Consider the following 25,446-nt stretch of genomic DNA (forward strand, 5'->3'; position numbering starts at 1 on the left):
ACAGCGCCCACTGCTCCTCAAAGGTGTCAAGGGAACCAGCGGACGCTGCCCAGAGGAACTCTGCCCGGATGCGCGAACGGACTAAGGAGTGGAAATAGGCCCCACAGTCGCAGGAAATCCCGTCAGCCAACCTCCTCTCCCTGGTTTTGGAGCTGGCCATTTTGGCCAGGGCTAGGAGGAGGTTGACAAGGAGGTTCCATGACTTTGTGGGGCCACAGATAGGGAGTGCATAGATAAGAAGGGGAGGGAAAAAGTGCAACCAAAAAACACAAGCCTCGCTGCGAGCGTGCCCTTCTTCCCATCCTGATGCATATTACTAAAAAGGGCTTTGGCTCATCATATTGTATAGAAGCAAGCATTGCACTGTTCCTTCTCTCTCTGTCTCATATACACACAGACCCATCCAGAGATTCACACTCTCACACATACAATGTAATATGTCCCTACCACTTTTAACACGCTCTCATTTTTTCTCTCTCTCTGACACACGTCTTCTCACTCCCCATGCAGATACATTTGCTCTCATACAGTCTCAAATGCCCGCATACACACACTTTTAATTCTAGGGTTGAAATCGTGACCTCATTAAAGTCAATGGCAAAGCTCCCATTAACTTCAATAGGGGCCAGGATTTCACCCTTAGTCTTTAAGCAGTACTGCAGATACTTACCCACCACTCCCTCCCACCACACAAACACACCACAGTCTCATACATGCCTAGACACTCCCATTTTATGCCCAGATACAGCCTCACACAGTCCCACATGCCCATATACTCTCTCTCAGTCTGACTCATACATACGTACTGCACTCAATCACCCTTGTGTGACACACCAACAAGCTCGCTTGCCTACTGCACTGCTCAGGAAAGGACATCAAGGAGTGTGAATTTCTCAGGAATAAGGGAAACATTTATAAAAAAATGGAAGTGTCAATGATTTACAAGAGGGAAAAACCCAAATGTTTCCAAAATGCAAATACATAATTACATTTCTACTGGGTTACTGGAAGACAAAATACTGATTTATTAGCCAAGAGTTTGATATTTGATTACATTTAATTAAAAACTATTCAAACTCACCACATGTAGCCTAAAAACTTACTGTTTAGTACATCAAAGTTTATGATTTAATGAAAATATGCATTCAAGTGAGAGTAACTGATTATTCTGAAGTAAAACCTCTGAAAACCCAAATACAATCCAATTATTGTTTCCATGCTGAAGGTCTGTTCTACAAAATGATCTAGTTTTGGTTGCATACTTTTACAGTAAAGTACTGTATTTATTCACAAACATTTCACATTAAATTGAGTATAGTGTTATCAGGACTGTCAGGAAAAATAAAATAAAATTAGGTAAATGCTGTTGTGTCCTCTGATTTTAAGTTCTTAGGGTTACTTTGAAAGGTGACTCTACCAGTTTGCCAACTAGAACACAAGTTCAGCTGGATCACATTTTTACTCTTCCACAGTCACTATCAATCAGTTCTCTACTTGAACCATAAAACAACACCTTAAAGCTTCAAATAACTTCAAAGGTCCATCTGACTTAGGTTTAAACCCTCAAATACAAGAGGATCCAGAGTTATGGAAGTTGCATTCTGCTACACCCATGTCTAGCAGCCTGTGTGGTATGGAAGTGGTTCAGGGAGCCTTATGCTGCCGGGGAACACTGGGGGACTTAAAAGACATTTTCAGCTGTATCTTTAATGCTATTTCAATAGTGCTATTGCTCACTCGACTACTTTCTGGGTCTGTGTTATATTTTTAAAAGAACAGTTTGTTTTGATTTATAGAACTGAGTTCTTCAACATGTCTATAAAAACAGAAACCAATGGGAATAATAAGCATTACAATCTGTAGCGATCTATATTTAGGCACCTAACATTACAAAATGACCAATATTATCTTGAAATAATGTTGAACTCAAGTAGCTCTACGTTGAGACCTTACGTGCCATGTTTCAGCACAGAGACAGGTCTCATGGGTTGCAAACTAAGCCCCTGACAATTAGGAATCGCCATCATAGAAACCTACTGCCCTTCGCTTTGCTGGGGAAGCAACTCCCCAGCCGCCCGAACAAACAAACCAGCCAAAGACCCGGTTGGACTGGCCACCTGGGGACTTTCTGCCTCCCAGGCAGCGAGCCCCACAATCAGCGTGGCAACACAAACAGTGCGGATCCTCCCCAAGCTTTGACCTGCCAACCACACCACTTCTGTCACCCTCTCGCAAACACGCACGGACCGCTCCGTTAGAGGGAGGCCCCCGCATTGAGGATTAATTTCCAGGCACTTTTAAAATAAGACTCTGAGGCTGGGGACAAGGATTTTACCGCCCGCCTGTTTCAATCAGACATTTACTTTCCCTCCGATCATTTGTTTTCACAATACCTGACCCTCCTGTCACAGCGCAGCCCTGAAGCTGCTCCGCGGCTTCCCCGAGAGCCAGCAGCAGCGCCCGGGGCGAGAGGGAGGAAGATGAAGCAGGAGACCGTGCCTTGGGTTCTGTCAGCAGCGGAGTCGATACTTGGCTGGAGGGGCTCGGCTGAGCTAGTGCTCTGGGGAGAGCGACAGCCGCCTTCTTCCGCTTGCGCTTTGCAGCGTGTGAAGCTCATCTGGCTCTCAGAGCCTTCCCGCCTGCCGATCTGTACGTGACAAACCACCCATTCCGCCCTCAGGAGCCGCAGCGCCACGGCCCTCCAGATCCCCCTGCTTCTCACATGTTACACTGTAGCTGTTTAAATATTGCTTCCGGAAAGCACTTGCCAGGCAGCTGCACGACTCTGGGAGGAGCTATGAAGAGGCAAGAGATCGGATCTGCACCTCTCCGTACCAGGAATCCACACTCCTCCCTCCTTTAGTGTGTGTGAGCGAAACAGGGAGAGAGAGAGAACGCTCCTGTTTGTTTGTATAGCTCGCATTCTGTACTCTCTGTGCGGCTGAAAGCCCCACAGGGGCTGACTGAAGGGTCACTTTGTTCTGGAGACAGACAGGGAGAGACGTATGCACGGAAAGACTCCGTTTTCGGTCACATACTGAACAAATCATCATGTTTTAGTCCTCCCCTCCCCTTTCACTGTAATCAGAGCTGCACTTTAAGCAAACAAACCAACCAACCACCCACCCAGTAAAACACAGAGAGCAGAACTGGAAGGCTCCCATAAAGTAATGATCCTGTAATTAACACACACACATCCACCCACCCACGCTGGACATAATTTCCTGAGAAAAGAGTCCGCTTCTGCCTGTAGCTTACAATGAGTGTCAGATCAGGAAGGACAAAAAGCAAGGGGCCAGGGGAAATGGGGAATGCAGAAGTGGAGAGGGAGTGATACTATTTACATTGAAAAAAACGAGGAGTACTTGTGGCACCTTAGAGACCAACACATATATTTGGGCATAAACTTTCGTGAGCTAAAACCCACCTCATCGGATGCATGCAGTGGAAAATACAGTAGGAAGATATATATACACAGAGAACATGAAAAAATGGGTGTTGCCATACCAACTGTAAGAGACCAATCAATTAAGGTGGGCTATTAACAGCAGGAGAAAAAAAAACTTTTGTAGTGATAATCAGGATGGCCCATTTCAAACAGTTGACAAGAAGGTGTGAATAACAGTGGGGGGGAGAGAATTAGCATGGGGAAATAGTTTTTACTTTGTGTAATGACCCACCCACTCCCAGTCTTTATTCAAGCCTAATTTAATGGTGTCCAGTTTGGAAAAAACTACTTCCCCAGTTTGGACACCATTAAATAAATATAAAGGCCCCATCCTATATTACCTGTATATTACACCACAAATTCCCACTGTAGCCAATGGGAGTTTAGGGTTTGCAAAGAATGTAGGATTAGGTCCCCAAATAGCTATTTATATGTGAATAAAATATGTGCTTAGATGTATATGTGTGTGAGAGAGAGATGGGTACTATTCTCTTAAAACTGAATAAATGTAACATGACCTCAGTCCTCATGGTTTAGGACAGTGGCTCTCAACCTTTCCAGACTACTATGCCCCTTTCAGGAGTCAGATTGGTCTTGCATACCCCCAAGTTTCAACTCACTTAAAAACTACTTGCTTACAAAAATCAGACATAAAAATACAAAAGTGTCACAGGACACTATTACTGAAAAATTGCTGACTTTCTCATTTTTACCATATAATTATAAAATAAATCAATTGGAATATAAATATTGTACTTACATTTCAGTGTATAGTATACAGAGCAGTATAAACAAATCATTGTATTAAATTTTAGTTTGTACTGACTTCGCTAGTGTTTTTTATGTAGCTTGTTGTAAAACTAGGCAATATCTAGATGAGCTGATATACCTCGGGAAGACCTCTGCGTGAGCATACCCCTGATTGATAACCACTGGTTTAGGAGACACAAACCCCATGGATGAAATCCTTGGCCCCAGTGAAGTCAATGGCAAAATTCTTATTGATGTCAGTGGGGCCAGGATTTCACACCATGAATGATCCGATCAAATCTAAGGGCCCAATCCTGCAATGAGCTCCATGTGGATCTGTGTGGAGCCCCTCTGAAGTCAATGAGGTTCCATGTGGGCAGATCTCTGCACCAGGTAGAGCCCCTTTTACTGTAATGGAGCACCATGTGGCACAGGCATGGGCCTGCACTGAGCTCATTGAAGAATTGGGGCTAAAGCCATTAATTAATATTTGTACAGCATTTTAAAGAGGAAAACATTATAGAAGTACTATTACTATAATATACAAGCAATTTGGTCTTTTCTGCATTTTTCTTAGGATATCTTTATCTCGTATATTTTATATATGGTTTTGTAAACAACATGTTTCTAATTTTGCTTTTGTGCACAGCCGTTACCATGCTGTCATTTTTGTTTCTATACTTCGTGCATGTGCCAGAACATGACAGATTAGTTCAATATGTTGGTGCCATTGGTTGAGATGTTTCTATGGTGAGTCACATGCATATATTTGATTAGTGGGTTTCAGCAGAAGGCCTGGCTATGTGTCCATCAACTTCAAGGGACTTGATAGCACCAGAATTCCATTTACCTGCAGGTAATTAACTACCCGGTTACAGTGAATTATAATGAGGTAAGTAATACAACATAGAAGCCACTGTAGTGTAATTAATATTTTTTTTAGACAAGGGCTCAATCCTTCACTCCTTGTAGACCCAGATGCCTAGTTACTTTAGTGAGAGTTCTGGACGCAGAGGAAAATACAGGATTGGGCCCCAAAATTGTGTAGGTCATTTTTAGATTAAATAACTAAACTCAGACTGTAATTTGAAATATATATTTTAAATGCAGAGAGAAAAACTATTCTATGTCATTGCTGTATTAAAACTAAAGGATTTATCTTCATGAGCTGGAGGCTGACTTCATTTGAGAGTAGCATATTAAAGAGTGGATTATAAGGGTATCCCATCTGTAGCATAAATGAAACACAAATCTTCATTATAATTATTATTACATATTTATGGAGTGCTGAGTGTCCAAAATGTTACACAGGATCAAGCCTGTAGTCTTTGTAACTACACTATACTTTGACTAACAAAACAAGAGCTTTACAACATGCAGAATATGGAATATGCTGCCATGTCTGCATTTATGTCAGACTGAACTAACTACACAGCTCAGTTTATTTTTGTAAAAACTCCCAACACAGAAATTATCTAATCTGTTTGGAATAGCGTATTTTATATGTAAACTATAAATAACACATACGGTCAAACTCTGCACTTAGAGAAGCATGCACAATTCCCACTCATTTCAGTGGGGTTGACAGAGCGTAACTCAGGTAAGAATTTGGCCCAGAGTATCTATCTTTCTGTAGACAGACATATAATTTAAGGAGATACAGCCTGGCACAGTGCAGGATCACACAGCACTTTCAGAGGCTACACAGCATACAAAGAGAAACCATGACCACCATGAAGATATGATCTCATTTCTATTTACATGTTTCATGCCCTTGGCAATAGCAAGTGTGTTTTAATCAATTCTTTCAAATGGTAAACTGTATCAGAGTGCTGTAATTAATGATTTTGACATCTAAGTAACGGAATACTCAGTATGTGCACTTCATTTCTATATTGGAGTCAGAGAGGAAGCTTCTCAGTTTTAGCCTCAAATGTTCCTATTTAAAAAAAAAAAAAAAGAAGAAGGGTTCAGGCTTCAACATGCATCCTTCTGATAAAAATAAAATCTCCTTGACATTTGGATATTTGCAGAATGACATGTATAATTTCCCAAAACACAAAGCACCACATTAAGCTGATCTTACTGTCATGGAGGGAAGCTAAAGTGGGTGCAACTTGGGAGAATGCTGCAGAAGGAGAAGGGGGAGCAGCAGATGTGCTGCTTACTTCCTTCCCTCTTATGGCCCTCCGAAATTCAAATCTACACAACTGGGGCTCTGTAGATCTGGGTGTGGTGAAGAAAGGTGAGTCAGGAGCCAAGAAAGAATCACTCTGTGGAATGCTTCTATCCTAACTCAAGTACTTCTACTGTCTATCCCAGCAAAAGAGAATGCTCATTATTTCTTTTCCATAGCTTCTACCCCAGCCTACGAGATAAATGGTAGGTACAGCCAATGGCAGCAAGGCTCACAAAAGACCCCTCCTGCCTAGGGTTGCCAGGTGTCTGGGTTTTGACCAGAAAGTATGGTCAAAAAGGGGACCTGACAGTGTCCAGTCCATACTACTGACCGGACACCAAAAGTCCAGTTACCTCAGTAACCGACCACAATTGGCTTCCTTTGTGCCGCTGGGAGGGCAGGAAGAGCAGCTGCTGCTGGAGCAGCACTCGGGAACTTCCTTGGTCTTGTAGAAAGAGGTACCGGTGGCTGGCACCTCGGGGAGGGATCCTGAAGGGCAGGGCTTTTGAGGATCGATGCCAGTGGCTGGGCTCCCTGCCCGGATCCCCTTCTTAGCCTCCTTTCTGCCTCCCCTCTGGTGTGCCGCGTCCTGTTCTGCCCCAGTCACCCCCGGAGTGCAGCTCTCCCTCTCCCATCTTGCCCCAGTCACCGTCCCAACGCAGTTCTCCCTCCCCCATGCTGCCTCAGTCACCCCTCTACCGCTCAGCTGTCAGGGGGAAGGAGGTGGAGAGAGCAGCAAATGATGGGGGTGGGGAGGGCCTTGAGGGAAGAGGCAGAGCAGAGGTGGGGCATTAGGGGGAAGAGGTGGGGCAGAGGGCAGGAGAGCTTCTGGCACTCAGTGTCTGGTTTCCACAAATTAGAAAGTTGGCCACCTTATTCCTGCCATGGAGGCCCAAAAAAGTCGGATTAATCACATGGATGGTGGGGACGTGCATGTGTATGTTCTCAGGATCCTTTCTGCAATCCCATCTGCTTGATCTGGATGCTGCAGAAGAAACTATGAGAGGAGATGCTCAGGTTTCTTCCTCCTCCTATTGCTTTTCGGGGGAAACAGAGTTATCCTAGAGAATCTGAAGATAAAGCAACTTTTTGAGCTACATGCTCCTACTTGTAATAAAAAGGTGCAGAACGGGCTAAGATTCCCAGAACATGACTATCAAACTGAGCTGTGTTACTAAATAGATATTGTGCCATCAAGTCAGGTGGAAACAATGTTAGTAGTGGGTGTCGCCAGAAACACCTACTGAAAAGATTAAAAACCCATAGCTAAACTTTGGGGGATGCTATGTAGCAGGGCTCTACTACAGGAGCTGTTGGGTAGAAACTGCAGCAAGGGGCCATGACATATGAAAACATTCAGCAAACTTTTCTAAATCCCTTGGTGTCGGAGTTCAGTTTCCCATCACTTCACACACCATTTACAGATGGTCTCTGTATGCTCAGACACCCTCAGAAACATTTATGTTTGGCAACACCAAGGCGCAGGGTTTTTGCTAACAGCAAGTTAAGTCAAAGCAGCATCAATTTATCAGATTTCTGCAGTGATTTAGGGCATGATCTTTTAAGTGTATAGGAGATTTGACAATTACTTTTACAGGAACAAGACAGGACCCTTTCTTTATTTTTCCAGAGCTAATACTCTGGATTTGTCCCACCCACTCAAAGACTTCCTCAGATTATGCCCTCTTTCTGGAGTTGGTAGATCTTTTCCAGATTGTCCACAGTTTTGTATGTCAGAATACTACATAGGAGATTTTAGTTTATGCACAGAACTTGGAGGCAAGCATCATAGCATGTTACTACACTTTCCAGGGCACAAGCCATGGAAGCATATGGCCCTAAGTTTTTAAACATACATTTTTTACTGACCTCTTAATAATTAGGAAAACAAGTTAGTGAAGCGAAAAATACTTTCATCCTTGAAGATACTTTTCCCAACTGCATTATCTAGTTTAGTCATTTGCCTGAAACTTTGTGTTTACATTTTTTTCAAAATATGGGAATGGTGAACTTTGAAACTACTGAAAAGAAAAGGCTCTGAATGAAGGTCTTGTTTAGCACATATCTCTGTATAGCTCCTGTGCCGGTCCCTTCAGACAAAGGTGTTGCAAGGTCAGCATGCAAACCAGTTTGTACAGTAAGAAGGCTACCTTCCTTTGTGAAATTACAGTGTGATCATGAGTGAGTGCATGTTAAGAGCTAAGCTCTTGTTATTTTAAGAGCTTAGCTTCTAGAAACAGAAGCTCTGTGGCTAACACCCATACTAAGAAAGCCCACATAACACTGAAGTTAATATAGAAAAGTAGTTTTGAGGTTATTTGTAAAACTTGGACTCACCTGCTGCTTTTCAGTGGAGGATCTCAAAGCATTTTACAAAGGTCAAGCTTCACAATACCTTTTGAGGTACTTAAGCATTATTGTTTCCACTTTGTATTTTATAGATTGGAAATATAGGTTAAGTGATCTCCCAAGTTTATACAACAAGTCAATAGAAGAGTCAAGAATACAGTTCAAGGATGGGATCTTGTCTCAAATTAAAGTAATTGCAAGATTTCCAGTAACTTTAATGGGGCCAGAATTTCACACCAGGATTCCTGTATCATTTCCTTGATCTAACCACCATTTCATATTTTTCATTTACTGTATATGGTAATTTTCACAAGTAGCTCTACAAGTGCTTTAAAAAATGGGAAAGTATCATTACTGTTGTAAAGCACTTTGAGATCTACGGAGACAAAATGCTATCTAAATGTTAAATATTATCAATATTACACAATTTAAACGGTCTGCTGTATATTTTTACCAGAAAGAGCGAAGTGACTCACCCAAGGTCAAACAGCAAACCACTGGCAATGGGAATGGAAACTAGGTCTCCTGACTCCCAGTCTACTGCCCTTTCATCATTGTAAAGGATTCTGTAGAATTGCCTTTTTTCTTTGCTGTGTAGCAGCTCTTATGAAAAGGTGAGAGAAAGGAATGGATAAACTTCCTGTTCTCTTTAATTAAACCACTGAGTAGCTACTAATTATTTATTTACAGTAAGAAGTGGAGTACAAAGCCAGAATTACTTTAATATTTGATCAAAACTCTCCTGTCAGCGTTTCACATCCATTAAATATAATTTGCTAATGTTTAAAAGCTTTGGATAAATGAGATGTAAATACATTGTGCAGAAGCCAAGGAGTGAAGCTAATTATCCAAGGAAATAATTCATCTATACAAACTTCTATTTATTAACAAGCTGTCACTCTGTACAAAGTAATCAAATAGATAGTGCCTTTTGAGGCTATCAAGCAAAGGCCTCAAAAGATACCATCTCGTTAACCTCTGAGGATAGGACAAGAAGCAATGGACTTAAATTGCAGCAAGGGCACCTTAGGCTCAATATTAGGAAAAACTTCCTAATTGCCAGGGTATTTAAGCACTGAAATAAATTGCCTAGGGAGGTTGTGGAATGTCTGTCATTGGAGATTTTTAAGAGCAGGTTAGATACACACCTGTTAAGGCTGCTCAAAATAATACTTACTCCTGCCGTGAGTGCAAGGGACTAGACTAGATGACCTCTCGAAGTCCCTTCCAGTCTTACAATTCTATGTTTCTAAATGCTAATATTGACCCCAGTAATAATAAGAATGCCCCAGCCCTGTTCTGATACGGACATGTGCCAGCAAGTCAGGTTATATACGTTCCAAGAGAAAAGGAATGTTAATTATGCAGACATTAAACAAGTTAACAACTGGAAAATGAAACTCTGAGATATCTCAGTTCCAAATGTCAGCGAGAGGTTCTGAATCTGGTAGATTATCTTTTGGGACTCTAATTTATTTGGGTCCATTTTTAGTGCAAAATACTTCATAGTTTGGGTTTTGTTAGACTGCCACTTTTAAAAAAAGAAATTATAGCATTTTCTATAAATAAATAATGTGGACTTCTGGCAAACTCCAGTTCCTGGATGTCTATTTCCACCTGCCCTCTTTATCCTAGCCTTGATAATTGTAACCCTACAGCCTTTCTGTGATTTTAATTTTTGATTTTCAAAAATCAAACAATGTTCTTGGAATGCGCACATGAAGGAAAGGAAATGAAGAAGATGAAGATCAGTCCTGAATGTAATGGAGATCCGCAGGAGGAAGGCAGCAAAGGTTTGTGAAATAGGTCCAGGGCAATAGCTTTAGCTATGGTGCCACCTAGTGGGCAAATCTTGACCTTCTCTACACTGATCATTTTCATAATTTTTCCCAATGTTGCTTTAGCCTCGGTGTAGCTGAAACTGCAAGGTGCAAACAGGATGAGGTGAGATTTTCAAAAGCTCTCAGCATTAGCCTAAAATTGTTTCTAAGTCTACTTCCAATCTGAGTGCTTAGCGTTGACCTACCTTTGCTCCTACTGGGAGCTGTGACAGAGTGAGAGTAGTCTAGGGCTGGCTCACCACTCTGCATTTTGTAACCGTCCCACTCCCTGCATGGGCCAAATTGGAAGATAATTGATTAGGACTGGGTGATTAACCAGTTAACAAGGGGATTCATCTTACTAGCCGGGGACTGTTAAATAGGAGACAGGAAGAGGGACAGGAAGGAAGAGCAGAGGAGACCAGGATCTCAGAGAGGTGAGACCTCTCATCTCCTGTGCCAATGAGGTCGGCTGTGAAGCTTGGTGAAAGTCTTATGGTGATGGGACATGAAGCTGATAAGACACTGTAAATAAACCATAATGAACTCACCATAAGAGTATCAAGTATCAGAGGGGTAGTCATGTTAGTCTGTATCCACAAAAACAATGAGGAGTCTGGTGGCACCTTAAAGATTAACAGATTTATTTAGGCATAAGCTTTCGTGGGTAAAAAAACCCCACTTTTTCGGATGCATGGACGGACTACATAATTAATGTAGTCCTGCTTGTACCCCATTGCTGACTGATGCAGTCACAAATCTCATATAGTTCAGTAGTATCATATATCTGATTAACATATGTTGTCTTTTGGGAGGACAGCAGTGTCCTTCTGCATCAACCGTTTTGAGCAGCCACTTCTGTTAACCCATCAGACACACAGATTATTTGACTTTCTGGTACTATCCATGAGCAAGTCTACAATCAGAATCAAGTCTCAGACTAGTCTGTTTTCTTCTGTGCCACCCACTTGGTCCTCCTGTGTAAATGGAAAGTTGGCTAATTTAATTTTTATTTTTAAATTAAGGGTTCAGATGAATTATTCCTGCAGATTAAAAATAAATATACTTGTTTGATTTTTTTTTTTAAATACAGTATAGGCCTGATTTTCCTTTCACTTATACTGATGGAAACCAAGAGCAATTCCAGTGAAGTGAATGGAATTACCCAATCATAAAACCACAGTGAGTGAGAATCCCATGGTATTCATGGTTGTAGGAGCTCAGCCTTTGTGCTAGTATGTAACCACATCAGAAGTGTGTTTCCCCTTATGCATCATAAATTCCACATTCCCATTGGTGCTCAAAATTTCATATTAAGAATGTGACCCAACTATGCATTTCTTTTTAGCGAGTAAGGTCTTGAATGCTTAGTGAAACCACTGTATTACCCATAAGAAGTACACAGATACAATATACATTTTCTGCTTGCTCTTTTCTGGCTTGCTCATAAGAAGTATCTGTGTGTGTAGTCTGATTCATTTGTGGGGATGTGGAATTAATGATTCAGACAGTCTCTACCCTGAAAATATTTAGCTGTTGATCATTTTTACAGACACATCTTGCTATTTTAGGATTGTGGGCTGAGGACTGTGGGCCTCGAAGCACACTGGCCTATATATCTGCAAGATGGTCCAATGTTTTCAATTTATTAGTACAATGAAACTTACCGATTTTTGGAAATATGTAATTAATTTTTGTTGTAATTTAGGTATCAATTCTGCCACGGGAGTTGGTCACCTGAAGAACTGCTCCAAATTCTGAAAACTCCTTATTATGAAAGAAAGAACTTTATACAATAAACTGCCTTTATGCCTCAAATAGACATTGCTTGCCATTAACTCATCAAGCAAACAAAGCCACTTAGTTGTATGCAAAATCCCTCAGCCTTTTTAAGGATGTCTTTCTAAGTGATTTTTTCCACTGCAACTATAAACATCAGTGTTGCACTAACCAGAGAGGGAAACTGATGTCCTGTCTACACTATAATTCTGACTAATGTGGGGGGCCTGATTCATAAATTCAAAGATCATAAGGGAGCACCGTGATCATCTAGATTTCTAGTCTGATCTCCTGCACAAACATAAGCCATAGGACTTTTCCACAATAATTCCTGTTTGAGCTAGAGCCTCTTATGGAAAAACATATGTTGATTTAAAACTTACCAGGGATGGAGAATCCTCCACAACCTTGGTAAATTGTTCCAGTGATTAATTACCCTCACTGTTAAAAATTTACACCTTACTTCCAGCCTCAATTGGTTTAGCTTTAATCTCCAGCCATTAGAGCTTGTTAAACCTTTGTCTGCTAGATGAAGAGCTCAATATCAAATATTTGTCCCCCTTCCCCCCCGCCCCCGTAAGTACTTATAGACTGGACCAAGTCAGCCTTTCCAATGGATTACAGCACCCTTAGCATGGTAAACTTCTGTCACGTTTAAAAGATAGTGATCTTGGATAGAATTGTGTTTTATTATTATTTTCGAACCATGCTACACCTTGGTTATTTGTAGGGCTGCAGCATCAATCATGGATTCAATTAAAACCTGGTTCAGTACAGTGCAAAACTCAATCATCTCAACCATGTACTGTAATATAGGTCTAACAACATGGTATTTCATCAATAAAATTCATGTCTACTCACCAGGAGAGAATTTATAAGCACTTTACTGCACACAAAAATTGCACTAATTTATCTACATCAGTTTAGAAATTGGACGGGCACTCTCTAAACCAATTTAAGAGTGTCCACACAAGGGAGTTACACCAATTTAACTAAATCAGTGCCGTCCCTTTGAGTGGACTCTCTCAAATGGGTTTAAGAATGCCTTATATCCATTTAGCTGTATTCGTAAACTAAACCAATATAGGGCACACAAACAAATTTAGTTAAATCTGTACAACTTTTGTGTTTAGACAAGGGCTAATTCTATGCTACATGTGACCTCTAATAGAAGGGTCCTACCACATGGTAAAAATTATTGTGTGGATGGCAGCCCCATGTTTCCTTTCATGTAGACTGGTGCCTATTTAAACTAAACTGAGTTGGAACATTCTTGGTTTTATAGTTCACTTTAATTTATGTCAAATAACACTAACTTAGAAACACTTCCAAGAATTTTAAGAACTAACCTGAGTAGGTGAATTACTGTCTCACATATAAGTAACAATCATTCACTAATAATAGTTTCAGTGAATTCAGAAGTGGCCATCTGGAAGATGACACCACTGCAGTATATTGTGTCTGACAATGTCTGCTAACACTTTTGTTTCTATAACAAATACTTAATAGAGCTTCAGTTGCTAAGTCAGAGGCTGATTCTGCAAATGCTCTGTATACACATACCTTTACACCTATGAGGCGTAAACCAAAGTTTCAGGGCAGGTATGAGGCTCTGTCTGATTGTATGCCTTTACAAAATCAGGGCCTACAACATTAGTGCTTTACTCCATAAGTCAGAGGTGGGCAAACTACGGCTCACAGGCCAGATCCAACCTGCCAGCCGTTTTAAGCCAGCCCTCAAGCTCCCGCTGGGTTGAGGGATCTGGGGCTTGCCCCGCTTCGGTGCTCCAGCCAGGGAGCAGGGTTGGGGGCCCTTTCATGTGGCTCATGGAAACCGCGGCATAGCCCCCCTCTGGCGCTCCAGCCGGGGAGCAGGGTCGGGGGTCATTCCACACGGCTCCTGGAAGCAGCGACATGGCCCCGCTCCAGTTCCTACGCACTCCAATGGCGCTCTAATGGGAGCTGCAGGGTCAGTGCCTGCGGACGAGGCAGCGTGCAGAGCCGCCTGGCTGCGTCTCCGTATACGAGCCGGAGAAGGGTCATGCTGCTGCTTCCAGGAGCTGCTTGAGGTAAGTGCTGCCCGCAGCCTGCACCCGAGCCTCTCCCCACGCCCCAACACCCTGCCCCAGCCCTGATCCCCGTCCTGCCCTCCGAACCCCTTGGTCCAAGCCCAGAGCACCCTCCCACACCCCAAACTCCTCATCCCCAGCCCCACCCCAGAAACAAGTCTCATCCTGCTATCCTTATTCAGAACTGAATAAAGTCCTTTATTGTCTGAGAAGATAATGCAGAACCTAACTTTTGGTGTAAACAAATCTAGAAGGCACAAAGGGTAAATTTTCAGCAATATATGTTTGTGTAGGGGTGAGGGAAGAAACTAATCACACACAAATCCTAAATTAGGGCCATATTCTCTCCTTACTTAGGTCCAGGTTTGGCCCATTATAACATTAACAGATGCCAGCTACAAAGTCGAGACTTGGATTTAGATCTGAAGTTAACCAATGTTCAGTGGTGTTTAGGTCTCTAGTTTTGGTTCAGGACATTTAATACAGGAGTCTCTGGTAGAGGCAATCAGAACCAGAGCGAGTGGAAATTCATCACTATCTGGGATAACATACAATTTTTCTCAAGAAAGGATGACAGAAAATGTCTGAAAGATAAAGGCGCTCAGGCTAAAGGGGCTTATTACAGTGTCTACACTGCAGCTGGGATGCATGATTGCAGCACATGTCTACACCAGCTTTGATCTAGCTAAAATCAAAGCTAGCTTCAGTAATAATAGCATTGTAGCTATGGAAGCAGGGGCAGCAGCATAGGCTAGCTGTGTGAGTACATATTCAAGATCCTGGGCAGAGTTGTACTCAGGGGGCTAGTTCATGCCATTGGCCATGCTGGTGTGGCTACACTGCTATTGTTAGTCAAGCTAGCTGTGATCCAGATATGTCTACATGTGCTTCAAACACACCTCCCACCTGCAGTGTAGACATACCCAAAGGGCATGTGTACACACTACAGACTGGAGCTCGGGCTCTGAAGCACTGGAGAAAGTGGGGGGTGGGCTTGAGAATCCAAACCATATCAAAGCAGTCTACACAGCTATTTTTAGAGCACTAGCACATGCCCTACTAGAACAAGTCTATGGAGCTGGGCTTGGAGACTTTCTCCCAGATGAGGTGTAGACATGCTTTTAGTGACCAGCACAGTCCACAGACTGTGAGGTTAGAACATATAGCATATTACAAATTTAAAGGAAATGATGGAAGTCCAAGAAGTCATGCCTGTGTGAGGAAGGACTTGGTGGTGAAACACTTATTGAAACCAAGTAAAAGATACTGCATTTGTGCCTAAGGAATGACTCTTTTGGAGGAACAGAGCAAGACAGAGGATTGCCAGACAGGAAAACTAATGGCTGCTAAGTCAGCCAAGTGCACATCTTAGTTTAGGATGCTGATTAAAGGGCAGCTTTCAATCAACAGAAAGAGGTGGGTACTTTTGGTATTAGTGGTATTATGAATGTGATTCAATCTGAAAATATCTCATGCTGGAACAGAGGTCACAAGCTGAGACAAAACTTGACTGCACAGGTGCAGGAAATCTGGAGGAAACACTCACTGAATTCTTGCTGATCATATTAAAATAACCGAGCTTCATCTTTAAACTGATTTGAAGAGAGGAGCATTTGACAGGGTTTGTTCCTAATGCAACAGAAAAAAATATCACCGATACTGATTTTCTGTTAGCAGGATAGATGCCCTGCTAGCTCACATTCTGCAGCCAGTTGGAATAAAAAAAGTAGTTCTAAAATATCAGTAGTCTCTCGATTTTATGTTCTGTGATTTACTCAGACAATCATGTTAAATAGGGAAAGAACAGAAAGGGCATATTGAAGTCCATGTCAGGGGCATATGGTTTGTTATGTTATATGGGTGTGTACCCCAGCAACTTCCACACTGGACACCATGTTTTGTACGGTCTCTAAGATAGTTCAAATTGTGCAAATTTCATTGGGATAGTATATTTCACCAAAAAGGTGACATCTGTTTAATTACAGATGGGATTTTCGGAGCTCTCCCAGAGGATGCATTCTAGTTCATATTTCTTTTTGGCACAATTGTTAAAGTTGGAATTTGATAACCCTAGCCTAAAAATCTTTAGCGATACAGTTTTAATTAAAATACTGTATAATTATACAAGATGTGAGGAATTGTCATAACAAAGGACAGAGTAATATAATGGACTATAAGGAGTACAGAAGTGTTCTAATGTAAATGCTGTGTGATCGCAAAAATGGTTCTACTCAATCTGTTCACTACATAAGCTTCTTCAATTTCAGTTTTTAAGTTGTTTAAAATTTCCCAGGAATTCATCAGTGTTTACCTGCAAATATTTATAAATGAAAATCAGTGCAAAAAATTAATTTCACAGTTCTCTGGGTAAATGTCAGGTTTAATACTGGGGAGGGAAGGAGGACAACAGGAAAAAAGCAAAAAACGGAGAAAAGTAAGAGTACTGAAAGTTTAAAAGCAATTTAATACTGTTTGTTTAATGAACTGTATATTAACAGTATTTACACATATGAACATGCATGTGTGTATGTATCTTCCATTCCATGACATTGCATTTCTTTAACAGACAACCTCACATATGCACTTAGACTAATTTAAGATTAACAAACACAGTAACCTAATGTAATTTACTGGATTTTCTTAGCATAATCAGTATTTTCATGTACTTAAGTAGTCCAAAATTTGGGTGAAAAAAATCACTAAAAACTAAATAATAGTTTTTGTAAAACCTGGGGCCTTTTCAGTAAAAATTGAAAACCAAAAAAGTCTTATCAATGCAGAAAGCTCTTATGAACAAACTATTAATCTCAAGGCTCTTTTCCATGGTCGTGGAGTTATCATGAGCTTTTGAATTAAACTAGAACAGTATACGTTATCAGGCTGTAAAAAATATTTCATCATCTTAATAGAGCTAAACCAAGACAAACGATACAGGATGTTTGGAGAGCTTGAGAAGCAATATTCACAGTACTCTACTACCTGCAGAAATTATCTCTGTGTTCCCAAGCGTTTATATGGGCATAACCAAGCAAACGTAATCAGAATCTGTGAAAAAGGTCACATTGTATACAAGGGAACAAAGGGAAATGCCTTCATAGCTTGCAATAATCACTATAAGAGATTTTTTTAATACATGAAAATGATATTGACAGAATGGGGAAAAGTCTCACTTTGAAAGTACAGGCCCAAATGACAGACTGGAAATACTGGAAGACATACGGACCTGCAGCGTAACAGTCTGATCTGCAGCAGATCATTTGGTCTACTACAGGAACTGGGAAGAGACACTCACCAAATTTAGATTCAGATCAGAACTGAAAAGTTCTGGTGTGTTTGGACATGGTTTTATTTTGATGATCTGTAGCACATGCATAACTTAAGGCCCAAATCCTCCCATCCGGAACATACAGCCCAAACAACAGGCTGGGCAATAGATATCTGTGCATGGGGCTGGTCACTGGGAAGAGAAGGAATGCTCACTCCGTCTAGGGAGCAACTCCAGAGCCACTATATGGCTGGTACTTCAGCACTAACAAACCTTTTTCAAGGATGGAACAAAAAATAGGAAAGCCTGCGTAGCAATAGACTCTATCCTTGACATACCTTAACCTATTGCCTGGGCATTGCATGAACAAACTCTGCACAGGCCCCTGCAAATCCTACCCCTCCTCTGCATATTAGAACTACATTAGTCCCACTGCCAGAAAGATTTGCACACCTAAGGAGCATTTAACTCTGAGTGAAAACTTCCAAGTAATATTAATTATGGAAAAAGAAAAGGAGTACTTGTGGCACCTTAGAGACTAACAAATTTATTTGAGCATAAGCTTTCGTGAGCTATAGCTCACTTCATCGGATGCATTCAGTGGAAAATACAGTGGGGAGATTTATATGCACAGAGAACATGAAACAATGGGGGTTACCATACACACTGTAACAAGAGTGATCAGGTAAGGTGAGTTATTACCAGCAGGAGAGCGGGGCGGGGGAAACCTTTTGTAGTGATGATCAAGGTGGGCCATTTCCAGCAGTTGACAAGAACGTCTGGGGGGAGGGGGTGGACAATCATTGGGAAATAGTTTTACTTTGTGTAATGACCCATCCACTCCCAATCTTTATTCAAGCCTAAGTTAATCGTATCCAGTTTGCAAATTAATTCCAATTCAGCAGTCTCTCCTTGGAGTCTGTTTTTGAAGTTTTTTTGTTGAAGAATTGCCACTTTTAGGTCTGTAATCGAGTGACCAAAGAGACTGAAGTGTTCTCCGACTGGTTTTTTAATGTTATAATTCTTGACGTCTGATTTGTGTCCATTTATTCTTTTACGTAGAGACTGTCCAGTCTGACCAATGTACATGGCAGAGGGGCATTGCTGGCACATGATGGCATATATCACATTGGTAGATGTGCAGGTGAACGAGCCTCTGATATTGTGGCTGATGTGATTAGGCCCTATGATGGTGTCTCCTGAATAGATATGTGGACACAGTTGGCAACGGGCTTTGTTGCAAGGATAGGTTCCTGGGTTAGTGGTTCTGTTGTGTGGTTGCTGGTGAGTATTTGCTTCAGGTTGGGGGGCTGTCTGTAAGCAAGGACTGGCCTGTCTCCCAAGATCTGTGAGAGTGATGGGTCGTCCTTCAGGATAGGTTGTAGATCCTTGATGATGCGTCGGAGAGGTTTTAGTTGGGGGCTGAAGGTGATGGCTACTGGCGTTCTGTTATTTTCTTTGTTGGGCCTGTCCTGTAGTAGGTAACTTCTGGGTACTCTTCTGGCTCTGTCAATCTGTTTCTTCACTTCAGCAGGTGGGTATTGTAGTTGTAAGAACACTTGATAGAGATCTTGTAGGTGTTTGTCTCTGTCTGACGGGTTGGAGCAAATGCGGTTGTATCGTAGAGCTTAACGGCAGACAATGCATCGTGTGGTATGGTCTGGATGAAAGCTGGAGGCATGTAGGTAGGCATAGCGGTCAGTTTCTGGTATAAGGTGGTGTTTCTGTGACCATAGCTTATGAGCACCGTAGTGTCCAGGAAGTGGATCTCTTGTGTGGACTGGTTCAGGCTGAGGTTGATGGTGGGATGGAAATTGTTGAAATCATGGTGGAATTCCTCAAGGGCTTCTTTTCCATGGATCCGGATGATGAAGATGTCATCAATGTAGCGCCGGTAGAGTAGGGGCATTAGGGGACGAGAGCTGAGGAAGCGTTGTTCTAAGTCAGCCATAAAAATGTTGGCATACTGTGGGGCCATGCGGGTACCCATGGCAGTGCCGCTGATTTGAAGGTATACATTGTCCCCAAATGTGAAATAGTTATGGGTGAGGACAAAGTCACAAAGTTCAGCCACCAGGTTTGCCGTGACATTATCAGGGATACTGTTCCTCACGGCTTGTAGTCCATCTTTGTGTGGCATGTTGGTATAGAGGGCTTCTACATCCATAGTGGCTAGGATGGTGTTTTCAGGAAGATATGCATCCGATGAAGTGAGCTGTAGCTCACGAAACTTATGCTCAGATAAATTTGTTAGTCTCTAAGGTGCCACAAGTCCTCCCTTTTCTTTTTGCGGATACAGACTAACACGGCTGCTACTCTGAAACTAATTATGGAGTCACTAGTATTGTATAGTATATAGTACAGTATAGCCTCTATAATTAAAGTAATGTTCAAGTCTGGTAAGGACTTAGCTTTTTTTAGGCTGTCATACTGATGACAATCATTCTTGGGCATTGAGAAATATAGATTCACATTAAGGCAAACAGATGCAACTGTCCTAAAGAACTGACTGATTTACTATTAACCACAGGTCTCAGAAAATTTTGCTTTTTAATCCAACACTGATTGTGCCTGCAGCCTACATTTAACACAGATAAACAAGACAATCAAATAGACAAAACAAATCCCATGTAGGAAATAACAGTGTCCTTGTAAAACACTTTGAACTGTTTCCAGTTTAGAGATTCAAAGAAAGCAGGAGAGTAGCACAGTAGTACAGATAATCTCTGCATTTCCAGAATGCTTACTGCTATTCCCAGTGTTTTACAACTTAAGAGGAGGCCTACTTTCCAAAAACAGAGATGACAGCATTAACATTTATATCACTAGGCAAAATTCTGCTCTCAGGTCAAAATGGCTGACGTTGGCACTGATATTCTATACTTTTGGTACGTATGGAAATATTTTGTTTTCAGAGAAAGCATAGAACTCCTGGGAATTTTACACATATAGGGAAAGTATTGCTGTTGAACTATGGGCTAAATATTCCCCTCTGTGCACAACTTGAGTAAACAGGCTTTACGCAATGCTGCTTTGCAAGGGTCCATTCGACAAAATCCTCCACCTAAGATTGAAATGCCAATACACCACTTAGTGGCCCTTTTGGAGCCACTCGGGCTGCAGTGGCCTCTATGATAGCTTTTGCCTTGTATAAGGTGGTGGGTTTGGCAGAGCAGAACCCTTCAGTTTCACTACCTTTATTGCTGTCTGCATCTTCAGAATGTACTAGGCTAGTAGCACCACTACAGTTAAGGTTGAGACCGGCTTACTCTTTAAGAGCTGATTTTTCTAAGTACTCTAAAATCCACACGCATACAGTAACTCCTCACTTAACGTTGTAGTTATGTTCCCAAAAAAATGCAACTTTAAGCAAAACGATGTTAAGCGAACCCAATTTCCCCATAAGAATGAATGTAAATAGGGGGGTTAGGTTCCAGGGAATTTTTTTTTTTTTTTTTTGCCAGACAAAAGGCATTATATACATTTTAAACAATTTTTAACAAGCAATTTAAAACCGGTATTCAACAGGCTGGCAGCCCCCTAGCAGCTCCCCTCAGCCCCTCCCACAGCGCCTCCTGCCCGCCAGCGGCCCCTGAGGATCAGCGCCTTCCTCCTGCTCCCCCTGCCCGCGGCAATCAGCGGTTTGCGGCGTTCAGAAGGCTGGGGGGAGGAGCGAGGATGCGGCGTGCAGCCTCCCCCCTCCCTCCTGAACGCCGTTGCCGCGGACAGGAAGCAGGGGAGGGAGGGGGGAGGCTGCGCGCCGCATCCTCGCTCCTCCCCCCAGCCTCCTGAACGCCGCAAACCAGCTGACTGCCGCGGGCAGGAGGCAGAGGAAGGCGGGCGGGAGGCACTGGGGGGGGGGGGGGGGCCACAGGGGAGCTGATGGGGGATTGCCAGCTGTGGACAAAGCAGGCAGCAAAACGACGTTATAGGGGAGCACTGCACAACTTTAAACGAGCATGTTCTGTAATGGAGCAGGGACGTAACATCAAAACAACATTAAGCGAGAGGACGTTAAGTGAGGAGTTACTGTACTCTGATTTCCTTGAAATTTCCTTTGTCTTATTGGGGCTCTGTGTAGTGTTTATGGTCCAAACCTGTGGTTGTTTCAGCAACATCACCTAAAAAAATCATGTGATATCAAAATTATACTTCTTGTAACATTTTTTGCATACACCCGCAGATCAGACTAGTGCACTGATCTACTCCAAACTGGTATCACCAGGGCAGGTTTCAAGTCTGCTAGAGTCTGGCACCCACTGCCCCTTTACAGAAGCAATATTTCAAAAATTATTTAGGATTAAAGTTAGATCTACAAGCTGGCTCAAGCCTGGGTGATGCACTGGAGAATGATTTGCACATGCACTGTGGGAGTGCTACTCTGTAAGAGTAGGTACTCAGGTAAGAATGCTGACCCACTAACTTCCCTCCTCTCTATGACCTCTCCAAGCTTACCAGAGTTAGCAGGAGAGTGGATCCTGTGTATAGAGAGCTGGTAGCTGAATGATGGAGAGGTGTCTTCACATGCACAACAGGGATCTTGGAACAATCTGTGATGCAAATCTGGGGTCATTTGGTTAAAGGGTTCCTGGGAAATAGGCTCCCCTTCCCCACAAACAAAAATGAGCTGCTTATACTTTTACAGTGCTCTAAAATCCACATGTATGGGTAAATTGCCTTAAAAACTGATATTGGCAACCAGGGCTGGCATTTGTTCTACAAATTTGGTGTCACTGATCACAGGGTTCCTAAATTCCAGCTTCCCACAAAATGAGCTTCTTTTAATTTTCAAAATGCTGTAAAATTCACAAGCATAGTGAAATTGCCTTGAATATCAGTGTGCCACAACAGGAAAAGGGTGTTCTCTGTAGTACAATTGGAGTAATTTGGTCCAGGGGTTCAAATACATCAGCTACAGACTGCCCCTCCAATAAGGATTTTTATATTTTAATATTCAAATGGCCCTAAAATTCATCTGTATACAAAGATTGTCTTGAAAACTGGTATTCGACAGCAGAGCTGGAGTAGACTTTGAGAGAGGTGGGCAGAGAACACCCTTGAGATAAATGCGTCAGTTCAAATCTCTCTGAGCTACTGGGCCAGGCTATATTCATCCCTATATTCTTATTCAGCTGAGAACATTCCATTGAGATGAGTGGGGTATGTTACACCTCTGAAATCCTCCGAGGCTGCAAAGGCCTCTCCCCTTTCACTAGCCCCCCTCAACTCCCCAAGAGTAGAGTCTGGAGCTCTCTTGCTTTCTCCCTGCTGCCTTTGCAGGTAGATCTGTTCCTCACAGTCCATCTGTTACCACGTTCCCTCCTCCCCATGGCCCTCCAGTCCAACTGGGTTATGGAGGGCCCAGGAGAAAGGCAGAGCTAGGTCTGAGTTGTCGTGTGGTGTTCCCAGGGAAGGCAATCAATCCTCACTCCTCCTTCAGACACACACAATGCCCCTCAACCATGCCTCCCTCACTACCACCACTTCTTCATAAAACAACATTCACTGCCCAAAAACTTCATTAATGCAGAGTTAAGGCTGATCGTCAGTGACTTGTACCATTCTAGAATGTGAAATGCATCTCCACTTAAACCTCTGAAAACCAAGAAATAAAGAATTACGGAAAAACAAACGTCTGAAAACCAGGAAATATGCAACTGTCACTCACGACACAACCCTTGCTCTGCATTAAATTTTCGTGAGTGCTATGTGCAGGATTCATCACATTATTATTAAGGGTCTCTCACTATTTCACTATATATTCCTATGTGAATGCACTCAGACAGCAGGAATGATGTGCATGGCATAAATGCATAGACAGACAAAATAAACTGTTAACTGAAAAGATTTTCAAGAACTGTGCATGAAAACCCTCTCAGGATGGGAAATATTTTGTAGTTTAGACAAGACTGAACTAAGGTCCTGATCCTGCAATTGGATCTGCTTACAAGATCAGAGACTAAGAGGTGAAGAGTAATTCAAACAACAAGTCTCGGCTGATCTTCCAAGGTTTCCTCATGCTGCTGTGTCTTTGATTTTCTATGATGGTTCAACAAAAAAGGACAAAGTGTTAGAATTTTAGCTATAGGTCTGCATTTCTTTACCAGATGCTAATGAAGATCATGACATAGGGCCTCTAAAACTTGTCTTCCTTTCTCCTTTTGTATATATAAGCAATAACGGCTTGGGCACATGCAAGCGTGGAGGTTTTTCATAGGTTTGTGACAATGTGGAAACTAGCTGATGGGCAAACACTTGCCAGTTCTACTAGCAAACACAAACTTTAATAGAAAGAATAATATTAAAATTCCCCTCCGGAGGAAAAATGACAAATTTCTAAAACACATGCCCCAGATGAAAACTCACAATTTTTACAAAGATTATTGTTTCTAAAAAAAAATTTTTTTTTTTTTTTTTTTTAGGAAAATAGCAAAACACAGAAGAGGAGGAATAAGCTTGCACTATGTCCCAATTTTGTCAAAATCAGTGAAAAAAAATTTTTTTTAAACTGTTTCACCAGAAATGTAAATTAAATTTTTTGGACAGCTCAATTTCCTTCAGACAGTGATTAATATCAAAACTATAGGTCTGATCTTGCAAATCCTTCCTCATGCAAATAGACCTTATGAGAGCAGTCCTTAGGCCTGTAGGCTCATTAATTTCAATGGCATTACTTACATGAATAGGGACTGGTGATGAGAATAAGTCTTGCAGAGCTGTGACTGGACCCTGTTTTAGATGTGACTTTGTTTTGAACCAAAAGCAAAGGTGTTCAGAAAGGAAATGGCTGTTGTTGAGTTTTGAGCCGCTGACGCTACCCAGCGCCAGTGGGCCGCTGCTGCCCATCCTCCCTCAACACTAGTGGGGTCCCAGGCCACCTCACCCAGCACCCACAGTGCCCCTGGACCACACACGCCCCAAGCACCCACAGCCCTTCCCCCCCAACCCCCCAAGTTTTAGTTAGGGGTATATAGTAAAAGTCATAGACAGGTCACGGGCCATGATTTTTTGTTTACTGCCCATGCCCTGTCCATGACTTTTACTAAAAATACCTGTGACTAAAATGTAGCCTTAATTATAACCACTTTACTACAATAAGTCTTCTCTCTCATCCAGCTTTCAACAAATGGCATAAGCGAACAAAGTTATCAAACCAAATAAATGAAAACTAACTTCCTTACCACATGCTCTTGAAGCCTCTTCAGATTGGAGACAAAACTCTTTTAGTCTTTGCAATGTAACTATGTTTAAAAACATATTTAAATATGGTTCAGACATGGTTACAACAATCCCTACTTACAATACTTATTCAGCCAGTTTGGATTTGAAAAGCAAATGGTCTAGTTGACCAGAAGGAAGAAGACACTGTTCCAAAGTGATGTTCTCCCTCCTGTGTGTACCCAGTGCTGGGACAGGAACTTGGATTCCTATCCTACATGTTATATTGCTTAAAAAAAAAAAAAAAAAAAAAAAATTACCCACACTACTAAAACGGAGAAATGTATGTAACGCTCTGGTCAATTCTCTGAGTAATAACATGTCTTAGACAGAAAGTTCCTTTGACTAGAACATTTGCACACTGCTTAGTCACATAAATAAACAGTATTATTAGTAAACATGTGGTTGTTTTACTGTTTTAAGAAGTACCCACAGGCAAATCTCAATATTCCCAGTCTTTCTTACTACTTTCTTACTTTATACTTAATAGAAATTTTAGAGTGCCATCTAGGGGCAAACAGCATTTGCCAAAGGACTGTTGACGTCTGTTGTATAGTATAAAGCATTTC

General features: G+C 41.9%; 1 protein-coding gene across 3 annotated transcripts in view; it reads right to left on the minus strand.

The window, feature by feature from the left end:
• The window catches only part of LOC102939002 (TCDD inducible poly(ADP-ribose) polymerase), a 61,313-nt gene that overhangs the window by 33,738 nt on the left and 2,129 nt on the right, over positions 1 to 25,446 (minus strand). Inside the window, exon 1 of one of the 3 annotated variants that reach the window (XM_037909556.2) lies at positions 2,394 to 3,069. The exons of 1 other annotated variant lie outside the window; for it this stretch is intronic. The gene's annotated coding sequence lies outside the window, so the exon portion shown is untranslated. Of the gene's footprint in view, positions 1 to 2,393; positions 3,070 to 25,446 lie in introns of those variants that run through there. One more of the 3 variants, XM_043521697.1, reaches the window with a different exon arrangement.

This window comes from Chelonia mydas, chromosome 9 (genome assembly GCF_015237465.2).
Source record: "Chelonia mydas isolate rCheMyd1 chromosome 9, rCheMyd1.pri.v2, whole genome shotgun sequence".
Taxonomy (NCBI): Eukaryota; Metazoa; Chordata; order Testudines; family Cheloniidae; genus Chelonia; species Chelonia mydas.